The 6,200-nt window shown below is 44.9% G+C and overlaps 1 long non-coding RNA gene across 1 annotated transcript; it reads right to left on the bottom strand.

Moving 5' to 3' along the window:
• Window positions 1-4,340: 4,340 nt before the first annotated feature.
• On the bottom strand, window positions 4,341-5,178 carry LOC138352531 (uncharacterized). The gene is made up of 2 exons (XR_011222814.1): window positions 5,143-5,178; window positions 4,341-4,966 (listed from the first exon to the last, which is right to left on the bottom strand). It is a non-coding gene; the product is annotated as an uncharacterized lncRNA (long non-coding RNA).
• Window positions 5,179-6,200: the final 1,022 nt, after the last annotated feature.

Here is a 6,200-nt window from a genome sequence, read left to right as displayed (position 1 = left end):
GCCTCGTCGCAAACCTCTGAACCTTCTCCAGTTTCTTTATGTGTTTCTTCAGGTGGGGGCTCCATGATGGCGCGGCATACTCTAAGACGGGTCTCACGTAGGCAGTGTAAAGCGCCCTAAAAGCTTCCTCATTTAGGTTTCTGAATGAAGTTCTAATTTTCGCCAGTGTAGAGTACGCTGCTGTCGTTATCCTATTTATATGTGCCTCAGGAGTTAGATTAGGTGTCACATCCACTCCCAGGTCTCTTTCTCGAATCGTTACAGGTAGACTGTTCCCCTTCATTGTGTACTGTCCCTTTGGTCTCCTGTCACCTGATCCCATTTCCATAACTTTACATTTACTGGTGTTAAACTCCAGTAGCCATTTCCCTGACCATCTCTGCAGCCTGTTTAAGTCCTCTTGGAGGATCCTACAATCTTCGTCTGTCACAACTCTTCTCATTAATTTTGCGTCATCTGCAAACATTGACATGTATGATTCCACTCCTGTAAACATATCATTTACGTAAATTAGAAAGAGGATTGGTCCCAGCACCGATCCTTGAGGTACTCCACTTGTTACTGTTCGCCAGTCCGACTTTTCGCCCCTTACCATTACCCTCTGGCTCCTTCCTGTTAGGTAGTTCTTCACCCATACTAGGGCCTTTCCGCTTACTCCTGTCTGCCTCTCAAGTTTGTATAGCAGTCTCATGTGCGGTACCGTATCAAAGGCCTTTTGGCAGTCAAGAAATATGCAGTCTGCCCAGCCTTCTCTGTCCTGCCTTATCCTTGTTACTTTATCATAGAATTCTAAAAGGTTTGTTAGGCATGATTTCCCTATCCAGAACCCATGTTGGTGCTTGTTTACAAACCCAATGCTCTCCAGGTGCTCAACAAGTCTTAGCCTAATTATTCTTTCAAGTATTTTGCAGGGGATGCTTGTCAGTGATACGGGTCTGTAGTTAAGTGCCTCCTCCCTATCACCCTTTTTGAAAATCGGTACGACATTTGCCTCCTTCCAGCAACTGGGCAATTCTCCCGACATAAGTGACTCATTAAAGATCATTGCCAGAGGCACGCTGAGAGCCTGCGCTGCCTCTTTAAGTATCCACGGTGATACTTTGTCTGGTCCAACAGCTTTATTTGCGTCCAGTCTTGTCAACTGTTTCATTACATCCTCTGCTGTCACCTCTATATCTGATAGTCTTTCATCTTGGGTAATCTCTTCTAACAATGGGAGCTGCTCAGGCTCGGTTGTGAACACTCCATGGAATTTTGCATTCAGTACCTCGCAGATTTCCTTGTCGCTTTCTGTATATGCCCCTTCTGTTTTCCTCAGTCTTGTCACTTGGTCATTTACCGACATCTTCCTTCTTATATGGCTATGTAGTAATTTTGGTTGCTTTTTCGCTTTGACTGCAATATCGTTCTCATAATTTCTTTCCGACACTCGTCTTATGTTAATGTAATCATTCCTAGCTCTGTTACATCTAATCCTGTTGTCCTCTGTCCTTTGTCTTCTGTACTTCCTCCACTCCCTCCTGCTTCTCACCTTTGCTTCCTGACACTGTCTATTAAACCATGGGTTATTATATTCCCTCCTGCTTTTTTCCTTTATTGTTGGAATAAATCTATCTTCAGCCTCCTTGCATTTCAATATGACTTGGTTCATCATACCTTGCACTGTTTTTCCTCTAAGTTCTTCCTCCCACTGCACTTCTCCCAGGTAGTCCCTTATCCTTCTGTAGTCCCCTTTTCTGTAATCATGTCTCCTTTCCCGGACCTCTTGTCCTTTGGTCACAATTTTAAGCTCCATCATGTAGTCAAAGACTAGGACACAATGGTCACTAGCTCCTAGTGGTATTTCATGTTCCAACTGCTCGATGTCTTCTACATTCTGAGTGATAATGAGATCTAATAGGCTGGGCGTATCCCCTCCTCTTTCCCTAGTATCTTCTTTCACATGCTGTGTTAGGAAATTCCTGTCAATAACGTCTACCAGCTTCGCTCCCCAGGTCTCCTCCCCGCCATGGGGATTCCTCGTTTCCCAATCTATCTCTCCGTGATTTAGGTCCCCCATGACCAGCAGCTTCGCTCTCATTCTATGCGCTAAAGTTGCTGCCCTCTGCAGTTCATCCATACATGTCTTGTTGCTGTCCTCGTACTCCTGTCTGGGCCTTCTACTGTTTGGTGGGGGATTGTAGAGTATCAAGATTACAATCTTCTTCCCATCCACTGAAAGAGTTCCATGTATGAAGCTTGTGCTTTCATTGGTACCCGGATTTTCCAGCTCATCAAACTTCCATTTCCGCTTTATTAGTAGTGCCACTCCTCCTCCCTGTCACTGTGTCCTTTCTTTTCTTATCACCTGGTACCCCTCTGGAAAGATTGCATCCGAGATCATGCCACTTATTTTAGTTTCCACTATTGCCACTATGTCTGGGTCTGCCTCACTAACTCTTTCTTTTATCTCTTCTGCTTTATTGGCTACCCCATCAGCATTGGTGTACCAAACCTTGAGACTCTTCTTGGAAACTCGGGTGTCAGAGTTCTCCCTTTCACCAGGGGTCTGGGGGGAACTGGGGGGTGTCTGGGGGGCAAGTGGGGGCTGTGGGGGTGAGTGGTGGGGTGCTAGGGGGTGCCTGGGAGTGCCTGGTAGGCGAATGGGGTCTGGGCATCTAGGGGGGTAGGAAGGGCATAATGGGTCTGAAAGTTAGGGGTCTGAATAGCATAGGGGGGTTGAGAAATAGAGTGAGACTGAGAGTCAGATAGAGGTTGAGAGGTTGGGGGGAAGAGGGATACTGAGGGCGGAGAGCTGAGATGAGAATGGAGCATGGGTGCTGGGAGTGGAAGAGAGGGTATATTAGTTAGGGGGGAATCGGGGGTAGGTGGGGGTTTTGGGGTAGAAGAGGGGAAGAGGGAGATGGGGGAAGGTGTTAGGGGGTCACAAGGTGAGGGGGTTAAATGTGGGCTGGAGGTGCATAGGAGGGGTGAGGGTTGGGTGGGGTTTGGGGGTGAGTGGAAGAGGGGTGCAGTGGAAGCTGGGATGGAGTAGATGGAATTGAAGTCAATGGGGTAGAAGGGGCAGGGGAGTAGGAAGGGGTATTTGGGGAGGGGGGATGGGAAGGTGGGTTTGGGGAGGGCATGGCTTGACCCACTGGGGTCGCTGACAAGTGTGATGTAGCAGGGGCAGGGGAATCGTTGTGGAGGTGCAAATGTGGAAGGGACAGGGGGGTTTTGGGAGGCTGAGGCAGGGGGGATGTATAGGAGGGCTGAGTTGGGGAGGATGCGACCTGGGAGGTGACCTGGGAGGTGGTCTGGGAGGTGACCTTGGATGTGACCTGGGAGGTGAGACTTCCTGAGAGGCTAGCTCGGAGTCGTTGTTGCCATCTATTTTTGTGGGCTGTTTGCTCATCTTTCGTCATAAACCTCTCTATAAACACATTGTAATGGGTTTCACTTCCTCTGAGTAAATGCTTGGTCCTCATTATGTACTCCACTGCCTCCTCATTGGAGAATTGCACCAGAACAGGTCTATTCTTGGTACAATTGTAAGGTCCAACCCGTCGATTGATATCCACCTCGCGTTCTGCCATCTCTGCTCCAATACACCTCAATATCTCGTGCAATTCGTATTTTTCTGTGTGTGTGTATGTGTGTGTGTGTGTGTGTGTGTGTGTGTGTGTGTGTGTGTGTGTGTGTGTGTGTGTGTGTGTGTGTGTGTGTGTGTGTGTGTGTGTGTGTGTGTGTGTGTGTGTGTGTGTGTGTGTGTGTGTGTGTGTGTGTGTGCGCGCGCGTGTGTGTGTGTGTGTGTAAACTAAATTAGTTGATGGACTTCAGCTTCTCTGCTATGCAGAGAATCTGTAGTCAAATTTCTAAACAGATCAATAAAAGAACTGCTTGTCGGGCGGCAATTCCCCGACAACAGCTCCTAATGACACTAGCTACTGGTGACAGATCAGACATACGTACTCCCAACTCAATTATATTTGCTAGGGGAAAACTCGAGCCCATATTTTATCACACACACATACATGAACTTCAAGTTATATATAACACAAAAATTCTTCTTCAACGTGAGAATTGAACTCAGGCTAACCAGGAAGCTAGCCAGTATACTAACCATTACACCATAGCAGATCATGAAAATGTCGGGCGGCAATTCCACGGCAGCAGTTCCCAATGACACTATGATTAATTATTAAACAATTGTTATTAATTATAAATAAATCAATTATAATTATTTATAATATTAAGCATCCTAACCAATGTCAACATACCAGTAACACACTGAATCGCATTAGCATCATATTACCACCTTGATATTAATGATACAAATGATAATTAATAATAGACTTAAAGTCATTATAAAGATATATTTCTTTGTTGTAGAACATAACAATCGTCGAAGCAACACTGATCTTGTTGTATAATTAAATTTATAATTCAGCTCATGGATATCATAGTGTTAGTAATCCTGGCGATGAATGGGATCTTTGCAATTGTTTGTAATGTAGGCCTCACATTCTGAAAAATTATTGTTGAGATGGTTTGGTTTTTCGTAGGCCTAAATGTAGGTATAGATGGTGTCATTTGGATTAGCAGAAGTCTAGTAAAGGTGGTGGCTATAAGCGTTGAGTGGCCGGTAACTGTAATTAGAGAAGACTGAGTAGGATGGTTCAGGATCTGCAGACCTCTTGTAGAAATGGGAGCCATAACCGTGACGGGGAGCGTAGTAGACAGGATACGACGGTTCAGGCTCTGGTTCGGCAGATCTCTTGTAGAAATGGCGGATATAAACGTGAAGAGGAGCGTAGTAGACAGGATACGATGGTTCAGGCTCTGGTTCGGCAGACCTCTTTCCATTGTGGTAACGGTGAATGTATGCTGGGTAAGCACTACCGCAATTGCTCGTCACGAAACTGGGCTCCGCATCTCGCTTCTCAATCACAGAAGCGCAAGCGGCAGCCGCCAGGATCACAAACACCTAAATATGAAAAATTACACGTATAGTCATATAATATTTTGCAGTAAAGTACTGTATTGCAGTTCTCGTATACGAAATATTCTTTAAAAATACGACCACTTTCCTTGATATTAAATATAATGCATTATAATAAATATTAACCAATATCAGAGAGTCCGATTGTTAGTGCAACTTACCAAGAGCTTCATGACTGAACGTTGGTTAAGTGTGGCCACAGCTGAGCGAGTGTGTCTTGCAGCAGTGATGCCGGGTCTGGAGAGTCCTGAGTCCTTGAATTGTAACTCGAGGATATAATGACGTTCCACTAATAAATATATATATACAGTGAATACCAGCATTATCCTTAATTTAATAAGACTTAATTGAAATCTTCAGATTAGGCAAAACTGTAATTAAATTTTGTCAATAAAGATGTTAATAATAAAAAAGTGTTGGTAAAGAAGTCAACAGGGAGTTTGGTAAAGAAGCTAACAGATTGAGTGTTGATAGGGTCAATTGGGAGAGTGTTGGTAAGGAAGCCTAAAGGGGGAAGTTTTGGTAAGGAAGCATGCAGGGAGTGTTTGTAAGGAAACCTACAGGGCGTGTTGGTAAAGAAGCCAACCGGAATTGTGTTGGTAAGGAAGCCTACAGGGGAGTGTTGAAAAGGAAGCCAAAAGGTAGTGCTGATTAGGAAGCCAACAGGTTGAGTTGTAGTAAGGAAGCCAACTGGGGGGAGTGCTATAAGGAAGCTAAAAAAGGTGTGTTGGTAAGAAAGTCAACAGGGAATATTGATATGTAAGCCAACATGGAATGTTGGTAAGGAAGCCAACAGTGAGTGTTGGTAAGTAGAAGTGGAGGTGGAGTGGAGTAAGGAAGCCAAAAGGGAGTTTTCGTAATATGGTTTCCAGGGGCTCCAGCTTGTTGACGGCAGGTCATTCTTCTCGGAAGCTTTGTGGCGGTCATGCCAATATTAGATCGGGGATGACATCCTTCATTGTCGCATGTAAATTTGTATACAAAGTTTGTTTTTTGCAGATGGTTGTATTGTTTATTGGGGCTGTATTAAATCAGCAGTCCATTTTGTTTTGCAGTATTTTAGTGAGCCTACAGGGTGCTGTCGACCCCATTCACGGAATATTTTAGTGAACTTATGAGGTGATGTCGACGTCATTCACGAAATATTTTATTGGAACACGAAGTGATGTCGACGTCATTCGCGGAATATTTAACAGGCCTATGGGGTGCTGTTGACGTC

This window comes from Procambarus clarkii, chromosome 54 (assembly GCF_040958095.1).
Source record: "Procambarus clarkii isolate CNS0578487 chromosome 54, FALCON_Pclarkii_2.0, whole genome shotgun sequence".
NCBI lineage: Eukaryota > Metazoa > Arthropoda > Malacostraca > Decapoda > Cambaridae > Procambarus > Procambarus clarkii.
Note: the sequence above shows the minus strand (reverse complement) of the source record. Positions and strands in the feature narration are given on the sequence as shown.